Source organism: Aquila chrysaetos (assembly GCF_900496995.4).
Source record: "Aquila chrysaetos chrysaetos chromosome W unlocalized genomic scaffold, bAquChr1.4 W_unloc_1, whole genome shotgun sequence".
Taxonomy (NCBI): domain Eukaryota; kingdom Metazoa; phylum Chordata; class Aves; order Accipitriformes; family Accipitridae; genus Aquila; species Aquila chrysaetos.
In genome coordinates this window covers 5,661,549-5,681,879 of record NW_024470321.1, presented here as the reverse complement: position 1 = coordinate 5,681,879, position 20,331 = coordinate 5,661,549, and the positions used below count along the sequence as shown (strand labels likewise).

Genomic DNA, 20,331 nt, shown 5'->3' with positions numbered 1-20,331 from the left:
GAATCCTAAGGTTTTGTCTCTTGTCCTGGGCCTGTCCTGACAAGTAGCTTAAAGAGACCCTCCCTGCTGGGAATACCAGGTCTGGTCCCAAGCCCCTGCAGGTGTGTCTGCAGAGGATGGTGTTAAAGTTCTGCAGTGTTGTGCAGAACATATACAACTGAGGATGAGAGATGGTTACTGGGTGAGATACGGGAGAAGACTCAAGCCTCAATAGAGCAGCTTTGTCATTGTATGGAGGCTCTAGAAAGGGCAGGCTCTGTTTCACCTCCCTGTTCTCCCCCTACTACTATTCTTTTGCGTGGTGGTGTTTTTCCCCTGCTTGTTCTCTCCCTCCCCATTTACTGGGGATATGGAACCCTCCCTCTCTTTTTGCATTTCTTATGGTGGTTTTCTTGGAGGGTTGGGATAGTGCTTCTCCCAGTGATTGCGCAAAGGTCAGCTTTATTTTGTCCCATTTAGGGGGCAAGGCCTTACAGTGGGCTAGGTCTTTGCATGCTCAAGGAGATGGGGTTTTGGATGATTCTACCTCCTTGCTTGCGAGGATGATGGATTTCTTTGGGGAACTCGTGCTTCAACCTCATTTTCTAACCCTCTGCTCAGTCTGCACCAGAGGGGGCAGAGTGTGGCAGAAAGTACACCGTGGATTTCCCGAGTTTATCTCACTAGAGATAAGCCTGGGGGCGGCAAGCCAATGCTTGAGGGACAGTGTGCTAGCAAGGTCCCACGATCTGCCATCTCAGCAGAGTTAGGGGATGGAGATCCACGTGGCAGCAAAGACGCAAGGGTTATTGATGTGTTAGAAACCACGGAAGTGCCTGAGAACAGTCACATAGGAATTAAGGCTTGTCCCCCCAAAAAGGTGGCAGGATCAATGGCCCAACTGAAGTGCATCTACACCAATGCACGCAGCATGGGCAACAAACAGGAGGAGTTGGAAGCCACTGTGCAGCTGGAAAACTATGATGTAGTTGCAATCACAGAAACATGGTGGGATGACTCACACAACTGGAGTGCTGCAATGGATGGCTATAAACTCTTCAGAAGGGATAGGCAAGGAAGGAGAGGCGGTGGGGTAGCCCTGTATGTTAAGGAGTGTTTTGACTGTGTAGAGCTTGGCAATGGTGATGAAAGGGTTGAGTGTTTATGGGTAAGAATCAGGGGAAAGGCCAACAAGGCAGATATCATGGTGGGAGTCTGTTATAGACCACCCAACCAGGATGAAGAGGCAGATGAAATATTCTATAAGCAGCTAGGAGAAGTCTTAGGATTGCTAGTCCTTTCCGTTTGCTGAACTCTATGAGGTTCCCGTCAGCCCATTTCTCAGTTTGTCAAGGTCCCTCTGGATGGCAGCACAATCCTTTGGAGTATCAGCCACTTCTCCCAGTTTTGTATCATCTGTTTTTAAATATAGTATCAGTTCATTTTGCACAGCAGCAACAGTAATGACATCGAGAAACTGACACTGCATGGAAAAGGCTATGCAGCTGCAGTTAGATTAGATATTCTGTGCATAGAACTGGAGAAGTGCAGTTCATGCCCTTCTGAATAATGCATGATAGACCAGCATGGATTTTTTGGCACATACACATCAGAGAGAATGGCATACAGGGATTCCCTTTAGAAAAGGCTATGGTTCTCCTAGGTATATACTTCTCATCCCTCTGGGAGGGCAGGGGCCTATATCTTCAAAGTAGTCTGCTAAGGAAGAATGATCGGCAAGAGCTATCTCCATATGGAAATTTTATGTTATGAATGCTCTTAGCTGAGTATGGGAAGGAGGCATTTAAAGGTACAAATAGAAGATGTATGCAGTGCACAAATCATAGGTCTTGAGATATACTGCTGCAAAAAAATTGGTAAACAGCATCACTTCTAAACCGAGCAGATTTTAGTATTAGAAGACATTCTAACCAACTGGGTTGAGCAGGATAGGTTTGATGCAACACAGTGCTATTGTCTTTCCTATTATGTGTTTTGTTATTAAATCCCATTGTAAAGGGCAGTGAAGGACTGTCAGGTGAAGTGGATCACATCATTACACTGAAACAATGCAATTAAGATGGAGAATTTTTGGATGTACTGGGCTAAAAGTGAAATGTAGGTAGGTCTTCAAGGAAGAGAAAAAAAAAAGGTTGCAGGTGCTTATTATTATTAAGATTCCTGGAAAAAAGCGCTTTATAAGTCAGTAGCAAAGCTCTCTATGGTAATAATAGAAAGACTGACATTCATTTATTGTTTGTATCTTGACAAAGTTTTAGTTAGGCTTCTAAAGCAGTTTTATTAACTCTTAAAGAAGCTGTATTGGACATTTGCTTTAGACATTAGTTTATAGTGTTTTCAAGTAGCTGTGTAAATTGTCTGTCCTCCATGATTTATCAAATATTTCTTGCTATTGGTATAAAAGCTACTTATGGGCTGTACTGTATGTTGTATATTGTACCTCTGTGCTTTCATTTTTCTGAGGAAGACAAACAGGCAATTATTCTTCAAAGACAAAACTTGGACATACAAGCATTTTTGGGAATAACTCTAATTGCATGTCTTGTAGCACACTGTAGATTGTATGATGCTTGGATTTGGGGCAGGGAGGGGGATTGGTCAGGCTGCAGTAGTTCTTTCAGAAACTTTTGTAGCAAACATGGAAAGACAGTTCCTAGAAGGCAGCTGTATGATCTTTCTGATAGGTCAATACGAATAATATTCTGTAGACAAGACTAGCTTAGGATTTTTGTGATGCTACTGGAAAAACCATTAACATATTTTAAACAGTGCTGAATTTCTATATGTCAGCAATTAGATTAGTTTATGTAAAAATTTTATTATTATTTTGGCATATGAATATGAGAGCTTTCAGGCTTTCAGAGAATTCTTTGTGGATACATTTGGTGTTGAAGGATCGTATGCTTTATTTTTTTGTCTTTGCTTACCGCTTAAAGCCCAGTCTTCCAATATCTATATATGATGTCATTGTTAGGTTGACAGCATTTCACACCTTTTATGTTTAACCATAATATAAACAGTATTATGTATCTAATGGGAATAGGAATGCGATGGGAATGCTTTCCCAAGGGAATAGGTGTATTGGGTTTGCGTGGCAAGGTTTTGATAGTGGGGGGGGCTACAGGGGTGGCTTCTGTGAGAAGATGCCAGAAGCTTCCCCTATGTCCGACAGAGCCAATGCCAGCCAGCTCCAAGACAGACCTGCCACTGGCCAAGGCTGAGCCTATCAGCGATCATGGTAGTGCCTCTGTGATACCATATTTAAGAAGGGGGAAAAAAACCCTGCACAATAGAAACTGCAGCTGGAGAGAGGAGTGAGAACATGTAAAAGAAGCAACCCTGCAGACACCAAGGTCAGTGAAGAAGGAGGGGAGGAGGTGCTCCAGGCGCCGGAGCAGAGATTGCCCTGCAGCCCGTGGTGAAGACCATGGTGAGGCAGGCTGTCCCTCTGCAGCCCATGGAGGACCATGGCAGAGCAGATATCCACCTGCAGCCCGTGGAGGACCCCACGCCGGAGCAGGTGGGTGCCCCCGAAGGAGGCTGTGACCCTGTGGGAAGCCTGCCCTGGAGCAGGCTCCTAGCAGGACCTGTGGACTCATGGAGAGAGAGGAGCCCACGCTGTAGCAGGTTTTCTGGCAGGATTTCTGACCCTGCGGGGGACCCACGCTGGAGCAGTTTGTGAAGAACTGTAGCCCATGGGAATGACTCACGTTGGATAATTTCATGGAGAACTGTCTCCCGTGGGAGGGGCCCCATGCTGGAGCAGGGGAAGAGTGTAAGGAATCTTCCCCCTGAGGAGGAAGGAGCAGCAGAGACAATGTGTGGTGAGCTGACTGCAAGCCCCATTCCCGTCCCCCCTGTGCTGCTAGAGGAGAGAAGGTAGAGAAACTCGGGAGTGAAGTTGAGCCCAGGAAGAAGGGAGGGGTGGGGGGAAGGTGTTTTAAGATTTAATTTTTATTTTCCCATTATCCTACTCTGATTTGATTGGTAATAAATTAAATTAATTTTTCCCCAAGTCGAGTCTTTTTTGCCCATGATGGTAATTGGTGAATGATCTCTCCCTGTCCTTATCTTGACCCATGAGCCTTTCGTTATATTTTCTCTCCCCTGTCCAGCTGAGGAGGGGGAGTGATAGAACTGCTTTGGTGGGCACCTGGCATCCAGCCAGGGTCAACCCACCACAATAGGAAATGCTACTTGTGCAGTTGAGTCAGCACAGAACTGTAACATTTTATGTCACATGGTAAGTTAGGAAGTATATAACTCAAAGTCCTTGTGAGAGTGCCAGGGATCTTATGGGTGATAGATGATTCATCATTTTCATAGTGCAAGTATATTCCCATATTCTAGGTGCCATTTCACAAAATCACCTTTTCTATATGTCTTTTTTTGCCCCACAGTTGTGAAAGAAAAAAAAAGCAGCAGCAAGGGCTACTGTTTACCTAGGATGCATCTGTATAAACAATTGCTTTCTAACTCTTTGGTAGTCTCTATTAGTTGAATGTGATTCTGGAATTTCTTTTTAGTAAACATACAAGATAGGCTTTTTCAAGAAATGAGGAAAAGGAGGGGGGGGTGGATTTTTTTTTGTTGTTGTGTTTTTGTGAAGAAAAAGCAGCAGAAATAAGATTTCATAGCATAATATTTGATATAGTTCAAGATTTAAGATGGGGTGGGAATGCAGCCAAGAATTTGCTTCTGGGTTATTGCTGCTGCTATCTCAAAGCAGAAATATAGTCATATTACAGTGTTATAACACTAGCTGGCTTAGAGAAGGAATGTAATAATTGCTTATGAAGCTAGAAGGAGAGTATTTGACTGTTTTACTATTAGTGAAAAACTACTGATCTGGCAAAGCAATGACCAAGATTACTATGTTGAAGGAGACTCTGTAGAATTTCAGGGATGCTGGGCAAAAAAATCCAAACAGTGTGCATAACTGAATACTAAAGCTTCCTCTGAGGGTTCACCTTGTGGCATCTGCACTGCCACATCTCCTAAAGATCTGGTTTTGACATACTTGCTGGGTCAAAGCTTTACACTCTTTTACATGCTGTATTTTTGTATCATACTTGCACTAAAGTACTTACTACTCTTGACTTTAGATACCTAGCTATAGCTCTTTAGTATTAGCAGCATTCCATAGGAGTCTCCTATTAGTATGATAGCATTTCTCATAGCAGCTTACCAAGGTATTTGCTGGGGGATCACATAGAGATAGAAAATTCATGATACAGGTTTTCTGTGCTGTTCGCTTTATTTTTCTAATATGACTTTTCCAAGTATATGATACCTGATGGAGGTTTTATAGTTAGAACAGAGAAGAACATTCTTTATGATAGTGAATGAGTGCAGGAAATAGTCTGAAAGATGGTTTCTCCATTAAGATTTAGTCAACGTTTTGGTAGTGGGCGGGGGACTGCAGGGGTGGTCTCTGTGGGAAGAGGTATGGGGCTGCCCTGTGCTGGACACAGCTGGTTCCAGCCAGCTTGTTGATGGACCCACAGCAGGATGAAGCTGAGCCAGTCAGTGAAGTTGGTGGTGCCTCTGTGAAAACATTTAAGAAAGGACAAAAACACCAGATGATGAGCAGAGGAGTGAGGGGGAAAAAAGTGAAAAACAGTAGTATGAACAGCAAGGTCAGAGAAGAAGGAGAAGGACGAGGTTCTCCAGGCTCCAGAGCAGATATTCCCCTGCAGCCTGTGGAAGAGATCACACCGGAGCAGATATCCACACTGGGGTCTATGGAGGACCCCATGCCAGAGCAGGTAGATATTTCCTGAAGGAACTGAGGCCTGTGGAAAAACCATGCTGGAGCAGATTGTTCCTGACAGGAACTGCAGCTTGTGGAGAGGACCTATGCTGGAGCAGGGGAAAAGTGTAAGGAGGAAGTAGTGGGGGAGAGGAACTGTTATGGACTGACCTAAATCCCCTGTTCCCCATCCCCCCTGCATTGCTCGGGGTGTGGGGAAATAGAGGAGTCAGGAATGAAGGAGTGAAGTTGAGCCTGGGAAAAAGGGGTGGGGAGAAGGTGTTGTTTTAATTTGTCTTTGTTTCTCACCATCCAAATCTATTTTAATTGGCAATAAATTAAATGAATTTTCCTCAAGTCAAGTCTGTTTTGCCCGTGACAGTAATTGGTAAGTGATCTTGCTGTCTTTATCGCAACCTATGAGCTTTTCCATCTTCTCCCCCTGTTCTGTTGAGGAGGGGGAGTGAGAGAGCAGCTGGGTGGGTGTGTGGCAGCTGGCTGAGGTCAACCCACCACAGCTGTCCACCACTGAGGGAAGCTATTAATTTTTCAACATGTTTAATTTAATAGATTATTGACAATGAAAAAAAGTTTTCTGTGATGATTTAGCTGTTTAGATAAGTCTCAACATCCCAATAGACTGTGGATGATCATTGCAATGAAAAGGAAGAGCTATAACACTTCAGAAAGTGTTTGTCATGTTCTGGTGTTTTCCTCATTTCTTATTCCCACTGCCAAACCGGAGATATTTCTACATCGGTCACTCAAATGATGTAATTTTATTTTCTTACCATGTCTAGTCTCTATCTCCTGATTCTTCTTCACCCTGGGGTGCTGAACCAAGTAGGCAACATCATCAGGATGTCTGCAGTACAGCAGAGACCTCCACTAATAAAGAGGTAGTGCAATCTTTTTAAAAGCCACTGTCTTGTCTGTATTGCTTATGCCTTTCTATTTTCTTTACCTCTTTGTACATGTTTAATCTACACTCTTGTACCAAAACAGTAACAAAAAGAAAAAACTGATTTGACATTTTTCCTTTGTGCTTGCCTCCCTGTCTGACTGAATGCATAACGTACTATATCTAAGACCATTTGTGAGGGCATTCCTTACTCCGTGTTTGGCCACAACAACACTTGTTTAACAGGCTAGAGGGTATTGATTTATTGAGGAACAGCTGCCAACATCACCTCTGTATTCAGGGCAAGAGGAGCTAGCCCTCTTCCTTATCTCTGCAGAATATCTTGCCATAAAGAAAATAACATTTCTCAGCCAGGTGAATAGGCCCTTCCAGTGTAGTAATTTAATTCTGCCTACTATTTTACTGATGGGCAAACTGACCCATAGGAACAAGTAAGTGATTTCTCAATAGCCCGCCAATGATCCACAGGCAGAACTGAAACTAGAATCTAGGAGTCCTGACTCTGGGCTCCTTGAAAGCAAGCTATACACTTCTTTTTTTTTTTCAAGGCCTGTACCTGGCAGGTTTCCACACTGCAGTAGTTCCACTGAGATGAGATGAGAAATGCTTCTCATCTCACTGAGATGAGATGAGAATTTTTTTTTTCAAACTTCAATGTTAGATTTGTTAACAGAGATCTGTAAGCAAGTAGACACAGTTGCTGATAGATAACTTGTGCATAGCTATCAGCTAACAGTATGATATCTTCTACAAATGGATAAACCAATCTACTGTAACCAGAAATATTGGTTGAAATTTAAACAAGACTTAGTCCATTCTTTTTTTTTTTCTTCTTCTTTATCATCTAGGGGGAAAAAAAGCTTGTAGCCTGTGTATATATATCAATTTAAATCTATGCTTGCATTTAGAAGGGGATGGAAGCTTTCAGAAGACATGGGAATTTTGTCCTTAATTTATGCTGCACCAAAGCCTTCAACAGTATTGGATTGTGTCATTATGATTTCATCTACAATATTCTTTAGCTTGCTAAAGCCTCTGGCTTTATTAAGTTTACAAATATAGTTGCTTTATGACAATTCTAAAGGCTGACAGTTGTTAGATAACATTAATCTTACTCAAAGGAAAAAACAAACAAGATGCTACCCATTTTAGTTTTCAATATGTGATCACATACAGTGTTAAAAGTAATAAATTTCAGAGTAATTTCAGTCAGATGTGTTGTGGGGTGCTGGGGTTTTTTCCACACAAACAAGCAACACTGCATGGTTTAGAACCTCCCTTACAAAAATAATAATGACAAAGCCTCATCATTTTTGGGAAACACTTTTAGGTCTTAACAAAACCTTTATTTAAAATGTAAATTTTACAGTGTTCAGTTGATGGAAAAAACCAGTAATTCAACATTAATGACCTATTTTTTTATTACTCATGGATATATAATTAAAAATTTATTTCCCTTTTTCAATAATGTTATCTGATACCTTGTTATTGCTTTAGTTTTATCAGTGTTTCTTGACATGGATAATGAATGAAAAAAATTGTCTGTGTAGAGCCTTTCTAATAAAAACATTAATTTGATGTTAGTTTACACAGCTTTATCCTGAAATTAAGTTTTATTGGCTAGTCAGATTACTGAATATCTGTCAAACCTGTAATTATATACATAAAATTTGGTTAGGCCTTGAGTCTTTTAAAAAAATTATATGTATGCTTTGAAAATGATACTTATGTGGATAAGCTGCCTCTGATTTTTTGGAAGTGTACAGTTGTTTTGTTCTCTAGGCCTGTCAGAATCCAGCTAATTGAATCTCTGCTAGCATCACAGTAGCAGCAATTGCATGCAATTATTGAAGTGGGGATAGGTGGTGCAGTAAAAATAAAGTCATCACAACAGATTGAATAGCCAAAGAACAGCCAATCCTGATTTGAAAATAAATGCTTGTGTTCTCTCAGCACTTGATTTCCCTTAACCATTTTGACAGCAGGCAGTCATTACTTAGTCACAAATTTCTCTCTGCTGTTATTGTCTCTGAGAAGAATCATAGAATCATTTAGGTTGGAAAAGACTTTTAAGATCATTGAGTCCAACCATAAACCTAACACTGCCAAATCCACCACAAGATCTTTCATGGTTTTGCTGGACAACTCAGCAACTCTCATGAGGAAAGGCCAAGTATTTTAAGGTTCTCTAGGCTCTGTTTTCTGTTTCATGCGCCTTTTGTTTTTCTGCCACCAATTATTTTACAGTGAGGACAGTGTAGTAGGATGAAAAATATTACTTATTTCCTCGCATCCTTGTAAAAATAAATGGAAAAGACTCACTGGATTAGTCATTTACCTGTCATGTAAGTGTGCACTTCCCAAGTGATTGATTTGTCACAAGCATACAGAACCTGTTAAACTGCCTATCATAAAGGAAAATGACTTGGTATATATGTGAATATGTAAATACAACTGAACCTCTTCTGAGACACTGGACTTTATCCTGATCATACATGGATCTTGTTTTGATATATATATATATATATAGGAGTTACTCCAAATTTAATGTATTGTAGAATGAGGTTCAGGTTTGTCAACATCTTGTAATGCTTGGCTTATCCAAAACTTTTATTTCAAAAAGGTTTAATAGCAGCATATGCTTTAGTATACCTATTACCATGTTTTTTTATACAAAGTTGTCTTTAGTAAATTCTCCCATATCTATATATTGTTGAATATAACAAAATGGTGAGTCTTCCTGAAGTTATAATTTCTAGATGTTTATACTGTTACCACAGAGTCTTTCATAGAAAATTACAATTGGAAATGAGGCATTATTTTAATCTGTGTGTTTACAAATGTAGGATGGACATTTTGGTTTTTTTTCTATTAGTCCACCTTTCATGAAAGTGAGACTTTACTTGATTCTTTACTTGATTAAACAAACAAGGAATAAATGCCTTGCTTGCAGTTTTCATTGTCTAAATCACGCACGTTTATATGTGCTTTTGTGCTTGTTACAGCATAAACATAATCAGTGTAGGACTGTTATTAAATGCATTTACTCCAGCAGCTATAGGTGGCTACATAGCCTGTCAAGAACAATCCTAATAAGTAATTAAATTTGGTTCATAATTAACAGAGCAGGTCAATGCTTTTTGTCATGAATAATAATAGTATTGGTCCATTTTAAATATCTCCATATGTATTTATTTGGAAAATGTCTTTGAGAGATTATGTATTTTCCTATATTTCTGTTTGTTAAAGAGAGCACAGCACTAATTAGTAGTCAGGAAGCATGTTGCCAAACACCAAGAGCTAATTCAAAATAATGTAGTGTGTTGCCTGCTTGATGAACGTGTTAATAGAATATACCATATTTAGGGATAATAACCCTCTAATAATTGGTCAGACTTTTAATTTAAAAGTAAATATTTTCCCAATAAACTCTCACCATCTTTTGCTAATAACTATTACTGTGATTTCATTTTTATGGAGGAATTTTTAATGTGTATTTAAGCATACTTTGTTCTGTTTGAAATCCTATTTGTCTTGATTACAGTCCGGAAAAAGCTTGGCTTCTTTCCCAACATATGTTGAAGGTAAGATATATTTCATAACTTAATTTTTTTTCATCATATGAAGAACTCCAATGTTTTTAATGTATAGAACTTTATTTTTATGTGCAGAACATAAAACTTGCTAAGGTTGGATGAACTGATTTAGATTAAACTGTGTCCAACCTGGAACTTTAATTAAACCCTAGTAGGCTTTTTTGGAAGTTGAGTAAAATCTCTCTCTTATTTTGTAACATTTTATTGATGGCTCCTGCCACCTTTCTACTGGGTTGTTATCGATATCATTTAAATCGCTGATTAAAAAAAAAACACCGTGGAATTCATAATGTATGTGAATATGTGTGTAGAGAGTAATTTGTTGTCTGATAAGGAATAGAGGTTAGACAAAACAGTCAAAATCTCCACAAAACTGAGATTTAATTGGCGGGCAAGTAGGAGGAAACTTGCACTGATTTTCAGGTACTTATCCTCTGATTAAATAACCCTTACGCTTTATAGAATGGAAAAAAAAAAAGCTGATGTCATTTAATTTGGAATGTCTTCGAATTCCTTGATTGCTTTACAGTGTACTGTCTTTAGACTGTAAATTTTAGCATTGGTTTAGTCTTTAAAAGTATATGTTGTATATTTTAGAACCTGTGACCAGATGAACTGGTGTAAATTACATAAGATTGCTTTGAAACTAGCTGAGGTTTGGAAATTCAAACCAATGAAGGATCTGTCTCTGGTAGACAGCCCTCTCTCTGTCATGGACCATCTTAAAGTGTGACCCTGCCCCCCAACAAATAAAAAAAATCTCTTAGCATTCTCTGAGATATTGGTCCAGTGGGCAGTTGCTTAAAACATTGAACACACTATTTTTATGCAGGTAATTGATAGTCTGAGAAAAACTTTCACCCGCACTACACTTTTATTCAGCAGATAATTTCATACTCTAACATAATGTACAGAAGGGGACTTGTGAAGAACAATACTGTTGTTCTGCAAGTGTGTTCACATCTCATAAAAATAAAACATGTTCCCCTCTGCTTTTGAATATGCTTCCAGTCTTATCTGTACCTCTTTCACCCTATGTTTAAGATTTTGTATTTTGATCAAGAACTATGATATAAAGAGTTTGGTAATGGAAGTAGTGATAAGGCCTTTATGCATAGAGTTACAAATATCGGCAATTAAAATACTGTATAGTTTCAGGGCTTGAGCAATAATATGCCAATATGTAGCACTTCTAGATGCTATGTGGTTGGTTGGAAGTGGTTGGTAAGATGCTGATGCTGTCAGGCCTGGAACAGGCACCAACATAGTGATATCAGGATGCTTACTCTATCCCATCTGGGTGTTCCCCTGATAGCCAGGGAAAGCACCCTAACCCCCCCAGTTGTCCTGATCATGGAATCAGGTTTGACATGTATCATATGGTCAGAACAACAGGTTTTGTTCATTGTCCAGATTTAGACTGCAGTGACTGATCAAGCACAGGGTTGCCCAATGGGGGGCCACAAACACCACAGATAGCATGATTTACATACTTTATTATCCTTTTTCCTGCTGCTTGGCCATCCTTTTTGTCATCCTTGTATCTCCCTTTCTAATATCCATGCCTGGACTTGGGGCCCCTCACCCACACCTTGAGTCTTTCCAGATGCAGGTCTCCTACTTGCCAGCTAGTCCAGCTTGATGTTTGCTAGCAAATTACACACTCACACACACAGAGTATTAAAATTCATTAAGGAAATATAAACACCCTGATTCCTCCAGTTGCTGGCACCTAAACCTATGGGCCCTGTGACTTGTGGCCCCTTCTCCAGTTGCTGGCACTTAGACCTTGCAGCACTCACATAGGATAGAGGGTGAGAGCACACAGAAAAATGAATTTAGAAAAAGGATTTAATAAGAAGACAGGACAGACTGCAGTGATCAGGCACAAGGCTCAGTCAAACAAGCGTACTGACTAGCAGCCTGCTTACATGCGACCAGCCTCTTCTATCCCCTCTTTTCTTCATTTTCCCATGCTTGTACTTCCCCTCCCCATCTACCTTGATCCCCCCCATTCTCCACCCTGGTCTCCTCCCAAATAAACAACCCACCTCTACTTTTTCCCCACTGGTCCGTTTTGCTACATCTGTACCCAAATTTGGTATTTCTGATACCAGTCTCTAGACACTCAGCCTTATATGCTACAGTTACCCAGGCACTGCTGACCTTGCAAGATTCTACTCCCCCAAAGGCCCCCAATGCTCCCTGTCAGGTGTCTGTGAAGTCTCACGTAGCTCCCCCTTAACCACCAGTGCAATCCAGCCATCCCCCATGGCGCTGCCTATAACTTTTGGCAGCTTCTCACTCTGTTACCTGTCACGTCCAGCAATTTCTCATGTCACGGCCAGTAGTTTTCCACATCCTGTTCAATTAGCTGAACCTTGGGCCACAGCCTAACCAGTGGCCCAATCATTTGCCTGCAGCAATAACAATATAAATTCCATTCCTTTGGGTTTCATTCTTGAAAGTGACTAGTGACCATAATTACTTTCATTTTTTTGGGGTGTCCATTTATGTAGTATCTGAACAGATTGAGCACACTTAAGGTACCTCAAAATCAGTAGTCATAAACTTTCATCTATAAAGAAGCCATAAATTGGGAAAGCTTCATGATAAAGTTTGTGTATTTACTCATATCTGTGTGTGTATTATGAGTGTGATTAAGATTTAGTTCTAGCTACTAATTTTTTTATTAACTTAATAATGACATATTCTTTTGGGGGTAAAGTTCTTAGTCCTTGTTAATGTCATCTTTGGTGAATTAGAAGAAAATTGGCATTTTTGTGTTATGTTCAACTTCAGGCTTTAGCACCTCTTAAATCTCAGGCTAACTCGAGTTGACTAAAAACTCTGTTCTAAAAGGATCAGGTTTTGTTCCTAGCAAAATAGAGAGCAAAACCAGTTTATACTTCTTGATAAAATATAGACAATTTTACCAATTCTCTCAAATTCGCTCAAATGATGATTATCTGTACATTTTCACTGGCCTTGAACATAGATTTTTTTTTTCTTACTTGTAGCAAAACAAGAAGCTTCTTGCATAAACCTTCCTTTTTCTCAGATCATGAGAATTTTAACATATAGAGAGAAAAGCCCTGTCTTCTGCAGATATAATTCCCAAACACCTGAAAACCTGTATTTTATACATGTTTCTCTGTACTGACTTGTGAGGTGATTTTTACTTTGACTTTTAACTTTACACAGAAGCTGATGAGAGCTGAAGTCATTAAGTATCTTGCAGGACTAAGACGGTAGCTTTTTCCAAACACAAGAGCCCTTGTTCTGTACATTTACCATCAAAATCTTTTTGTTTAACACCTCCCCACCCCAACACAATACCCTTGTTGGGAACGAGTGTGATTTTGATAATATTGATCTCCTCTATTATGGGGGGGGAGGGTGTGTATCATAATTGTAAAGCACTCTTGAGGAGATTCCACTACCTGTTCCAAGTGCTGAGCGAACAATTTAAATATTCTTGTTTCTATGTAAGAACAAAACTAAAGAGGTTATTTTGCTCTAGAGTGAACCCTGCCTTATAGGAGAATGATCTATTGTGAGAAATTGAATTAGCAATTAGTTTCTGCTGGAGAGTTATTGAGAAGACATGCTTGGTGTTTTGTATGCCTTGATTAAAAGTACTGTTTGTCATGCCATCATGCTAAAGTGAAGTAGTTCAGAGGAGCATTTACAGCTCTTAGGTACAGGCTCAAGTAGTCAGAATATTTTTTTTTTTTTACCATGGTTTAATGTGATTTTTTTCCCCCCTGTATTTGGAGTTCCTGGACCTTGTGATCCTGAAGACTTGATTGATGGAATAATTTTTGCTGCCAATTACCTCGGCTCCACTCAACTCCTTTCTGACAAAACTCCCTCCAAGAATGTGAGAATGATGCAGGCACAAGAGGCTGTCAGCAGAATCAAGGTGAGGGATGACTCTTGCTGTTTCTCAAGTCGCTGTTTTAAAGCTGCAGATGTGAACTTCTTGTATACTTAAGTCTTCTCACATTGGGTTATCTGTGGTTTCAGAAACATTAAGTGACTAATCTTTCTTTTTGCAAGATAAACCACTTATTTAATGCTGCTTTTGGAACAAGGGTGAAAGGAAAAAAGTTCCAGATAATTCTAATTTGTACAGTACAACTTCTGCTCTGTTCTGTTAGCCAAAAATCTATAATTGTCAGGGCAGGCCCAAAATGAGAGACAAAGACACACGATTCAAAGACTCTAGGCAAGTAATAGCTCAAAGATGCTGACCTCTGCCTGATAGCCAGTTTTATTAGCTCTTCTGATAACAAACCAAGGGCACATGTAGACATCATCTCCTTTGAACAGCTACAACCATAAACCTGACACCATCCCCACCCCCTCACCAAGGGTGTGCCCCCACACCCTCCAGTGGACCTGGCTTAGCAGGATAATGGATACGAAAAGCCTGAACCTTAGCTGGGGTATGCACCTCTGACCCAGTTCCCAGGAATGGTCCTCTGGGCCATACCCTGCCCAATCAATCAAATACTGCAGGGTACCCCAGGATATCCTGGAATCCAAAATAGCCCAGACGTGATATTCTCTCTGGCCCTGGACCGTAATTGGAGGCGGAGGTCAAGGTTGCCGCTAGAAGGGATCTGGGTGAATGGGTTTTAATAGGGAGATGTGAACAACAGGGTGAATCTTGAGAGCACGTGGAAGCTGCAGAAAAAACACGACTGGACTAACCTGGGCACGATTTTATATAGGCCAAGATAACAGTAGTCTAAATTAGAAAAAAAACGCACCAAATGAACATGTTCACCAGATAACAGAACATAGTCCCCAACTGCAAAGTCTGGTGCTGGTCACCAACATCTATCTGCGTAGTCTTTGTAAGCAGCCTTTGCTTTTTCCAGCTGCGCTTGAAGAAGCAAATGTATATGCCACAACCGCTCAAGGGAAATGGCTCAAGGGAGTCGTCAGGGGTGTAAAAGTCAGTTCTTCGCCAGCTGAGGAGGGAGACAAGGATGCTTACCATAGAATTGCCAAGGGAATTTATTCTCTTATTTTAGCTATGCACACAGGGGTGCCCCAGCCTAATGCATGGAGGACCCTGATACAGAGGAAAGCAGGGTTTATATATGTTACAATACAGTTGTGTAGACCAATCAGTTACTATTGCCCGCATAATCATTATGTAATTGTCCCATTGTTACGGAGGCTCACACAATCAAATTCAACAGGTGTTAAAAGTCAGATTTATTCTTCAGTAAAAAGTTAGTTAGAACTCTGGCAACATTTCTGAACCGCAGGCTAAATGATGTAAGGGGAATGAGTACTACACAGCCGACTTAAGAATTCTTAAGATTTAAAAATGATGACACAAAATGCACATATCACTCACCTAAAAGATGAGGGCTCTCAACCTCAAGGAATTACCTCCAGCGGTGTCCTGACCCAAGGGGAGAGTCCCGAATGCAGACTCGCTGCTCTGAGGAGGACTGACTCAAAATGTCCTGCAGCGGGACCCCCTTTATACCCTTGTCAAATCTGATCTGTGGTCATTTTAATCCCTATTGGCCAAAAGTTCACTTCAGTGTACCTGGTGCATCTCGATTGGTCTGTTCAAATTTCAACCTGCGGACTCTAGGGTTTGGTTTTTTTTTCCTCTCCTCCCTGCCTGGAGAGGTTTTGTTTCCTGTTGGGTGGGGGGGGGGGGGTGTACTGCCACACAATCCACCCCATGACCACAGTCATGATTTGACTGGTTTCCTTGGAGTGGTGGTACAGTCACCTCTTGCCTCCAAAGTTAAAAGGGAGCGCAGTTTGGTGAATTTGATGCTCATTGTGGGCCATCATTCCCTTCTGGTCTAGAATTAAAGTGGAATATCTGACACAGGAATATCCAGTGCACGAACAGGTCCTAAGGGAGTATACTTAACCGTTAGTACAGGCTTCACTACAACATGTTTGATACAACTTATTGCAATACAGATAACAATAATCATAACTACAAGCATTATTAAAGATTAGAGAAGGCTGGTCATCCACCCCATCAAAGAAAATCTGAACGTAACAAAACCTTTCACAGCCAGTTAGACCCTGGTGCAGAAGCAATTGCCTCTGAGTCTCATCACTTTCTTTTGTTGATTTGATCTTGAAGCTACACTGACACATTTGGAGTGAACACAGCAGTTGTCCATCGACAGGTACAAAAATCCACATACACCCTTCTCTTTCAGTAGCATCAAATCCAATACAGCCCGATTTTGGTAGTCATTTTACCAGTATGTTGTAACTGTGTTCAAGAGTCCCAAACTGTCAGATGTAACATTGGCTAAGGTTGATAGTTGTAAACTCAGTTCTAGAATGCTCTATTGGTGTTCCCTTGGGTACCATATGCAGTCGCCCCCATGGAATTTCAGGGCATGATGTAGTACTGTTCCAACTCCACCCTGTGATCTCATGGGCTAGTTGGAGGGTATAGTCGCATCTGGTGACCAACTATAAACAACATGAGTATAACCTCCTCCCCCATACAATCTGAAACTCCAACTATAATTGTTACATTGCTCCCATGTGAGCTCAAGGGCTCACGATATATTGATGTCCATCATTTTTGCCACGACATTATCATCCAGATCTTCACCATCCACGCCTGCCACCATCATCACTACTGGTAGAAGCACTGGAATGACTCGTTTCTTCATGGTCCTGTAAAAAAGCACAAACTAGGCCTTGGTCTTAAAACCGGGTCACAGGGTTAGAAGTCTAGGATTATCCACCGGGCACTGATGCGGTGAGTCTTTCCGCTCCCGTCTAAGGCTTCCCAGGCATACAGGCCTCTGGGTTTTGCTAAGGTCATAGGAACAATACCAATGGAGGGCAGTTTCACCATGACAGGTTGGCCCACATATGTCTCCAGTGGGAACTGGTGTCTCTGGTCGTCTGGTATAGAGTCCTTGCCCCTTAATGGTCCTGTAGGACCAAATGCTTGAATTTTTGGACTACCATAATTTCCCCATCGGTTATTAACAGTAAAAACTGCCTGTGGTAAACGTGTGTCCCAGTTATGGCGTGAGACATCAGCATGTTTTTTGATCAAGCCATTGGTTCCCTCAACTATACCATTAGCTTGGGGGTAATATGGGGTGTGAAACACCCATTTGATGCCTTCCCCTCCCGCCCAGTCTTGTACCACTGTGGCTGTGAAATGCGACCCATTATCACTTTGAATACATTCAGGAATAGGTAGAATACCAAACCATTCTCCCAAAGCCTGGACTGTCTGGTCTCCAGCAGCTGTGCCAACAGCCGTTGCCATAGACAATCCTGATACTACCTCCACTCCTACCAAAATATATTTCCTCCCATGGGATGGTTTCAGAGGACCAATGTAATCCACCTGCCACGTGCTCCAAAGAGCCTTGCCTTGTCTGATATGCTGGGCCAGAGCTTGGTTTGGGTGATTAGCCTTAAGCCTTATTCGGCATTGCGGGCAAGCTGTGAGAATTGCTTCACAGGTTTTCATAGACACTGGCCAACCCTGAGATAGGCATTCGTAATAGACACCTGCTTTCCCTGAGTGGCCTCGCTTGATATGCAACCATTCAGCTAGTCTATCCCAATCTTCCTTCTCACTGGTGACCATCCTGATTTGGGCCAGGTGGTCCACCTGCTGATTCCATTTCGCAGCTGGGGTTCCATGCCTAGCATGTCCCTTCACCCATCCCACCTTTAAAGGTTGGGATCTCCCTATTGCCAGGAGACATTGCCAGTCCTCTGTCCTCCACACTTTCACACGACCTACTTCCCACTTACTAGATTCCCACTGACAAATCCACGCTGTAGCACCCTTAAAGGTTGTGTAAGAGTCAGTATAGATGATGGTAGCACCATTCTCTACGGCCAGTAATAAAGCCCGTAGTTCTCCTACTTGTGCACTACCTTCACCCTCTTCCTCGACTGTCTTCCCAGTACCAATTTCCAATGCCACTGCTTTATAGTGCCATTTTGATCTCACTCGATGGGCAGATGCATCAGTGAACCACACTCCCTGCACATCTGAGCCTGCCACAAATTCGGGTGCCTCCTCAATCAGAGAAGGTTTATAAGGTCGACCCAACAAGGTCGGATAGGGGTTCACAGGTTGCTGTAGTTTGAAAACCTTAGTCGGACCCTCCTTTAGTGGGAGCAATTGGCTTATCCCTTCTAGGTATGCATACCATTTCCTAACTGTGGCCTTTTGGGCTACTCCCTCGGGAGGTGACCCACTGAGGATTGAATTTAAGAGAGGGAAAGGACCCTGTACTATAACATCCTGTGAGGTACGCAGCTTTTCAGCCTCTTTAACTGCTCTAGTGAGGGAAAGGACCCCCTTTTCCCAATCTGAATATCGTTGCTCAGTCTCTTTAAATGAAGTGGAAGAGAATAATAACGGTCTAGCTGGTCCCTGTGGCCCCTTTTGAAACACGCCAGAGTATGAGGCATGTTCAGTGAATCCCCATTCCACCCTTAATGGATCTCGCTGGTGCAATGGGCCCAGTCTCTGATAAGCCTTAAGCTCATCTTTCAGAGTGTTAAGGGCTTCCGTATGTTGCAAAGTCCAACCCCATTTCCTATTCTTTCGGGGCAAGTCATAGAGAGGGCGGGCAATCACTGAAAACCCTGTGTCGTGGTTTCAACCCAGCCGGTAACAAAGGACCACGCAGCCGCTCGCTCACTCCTCCCGCCCCCCTCCGGTGGGATAGGGGGGAGACAGAGGAGAGAAAAGAAAAAAACTGGAACCTCGAGGGTTGGGATAAGGGCAGTTTACTGGGACAACGCAAAAAAAGTTACAACAACAACGGTACTAATGAAAGAGTATACAGAAAAGAGTGATGCACAGTGCAACTGCTCACCACCCGGGACCCGACACTCCGCCACTTCCCCCACCGAAAGACGAGAGCAGGAGAGCCCTCCCCCCGGCCCACTCCCCATTTATATACTGAGCATGATGTCACATGGTATGGAATAGCTCCTTGGCTAGTTCAGGTCAGCTGCCCCGGCTATGCCCCCCCACCTCCCAGGTTCCTGTAAAAATTAACTCTATCCCAGCTGAACCCAGGACATTATCCACCCCTTATTCTATACCATTTACATCATGCCCAGATCTTACATTTTCCAATCAACCACTACCACTTTCCTTGTCTTATATATATATATATATATGTATATGGACCCCCCACACACACACACACATACAAATAGTATTCCCTTAGTCAATGGGTTATCCCTCCAATGTGTCCATCAATTTTATTTAGTCCATGACTTTGAGGCTCCATCTGTTGTAACACTTCTACAGGATAAGAGAGATGGTGTGAGGTGTTGGGTTGTTGTATGCTGTCTCTGGAACTTCTGGCTGGTACATTTGATGCAACCCACACCCTTGGTCTGCAGGTCGAAGATGTTGATCTTGAGGAAATTGCTGGGCGCCAGTTCAAGTTCTATCACTGTTGTTCTTGGCTCAGTTTCAAAGTCCATTCTTCAGTCATTTGGGTAATTCTTACAGTAATACCCTTGATATGGCATATAGACACTATAGATACAATGACATACATTGGCAGGTTATTTAGCAGTTAAATATCATACAGCCTAGTTCACTGGCTATTCTCTCCCAAAATCAAATCTCCCTGAGGTACACATCGAACTTCCCCATCCTTCTGCATCACCCACCAGGTGTACCCAGGTCCCTGAGCAAAAACCACCCCTTGGATGGGTTTGTCTCTGCGTGAGGGAGGACTAACCCAGACTGTCTTTCCTAACATACTCCTCATGTGCACTACAGGAACTTTATCCCCTTCTACAGTATGTGGAAGTCTTGGTTGGGCGGGGCCCGCCCGATTGGCGGATCCTCTAGTATTAACTAACCAGGTGGCTTTTGTTAAATGTGTATCCCAATGTTTGAAAGTTCCACCCCCCATTGCTCTCAATGTAGTTTTCAGCAGTCCATTGTATCGTTCGATTTTTCCGGAGGCTGGTGCGTGATAAGGGATGTGATATACCCACTCAATGCCATGTTCTTTGGCCCAGGTGTCTATGAGGTTGTT

The 20,331-nt window shown here is 41.9% G+C and overlaps 1 pseudogene; it reads left to right on the top strand.

Annotated features, from left to right (window-relative positions):
* The window catches only part of LOC121232905, a 99,057-nt pseudogene that overhangs the window by 22,413 nt on the left and 56,313 nt on the right, over positions 1–20,331 (top strand).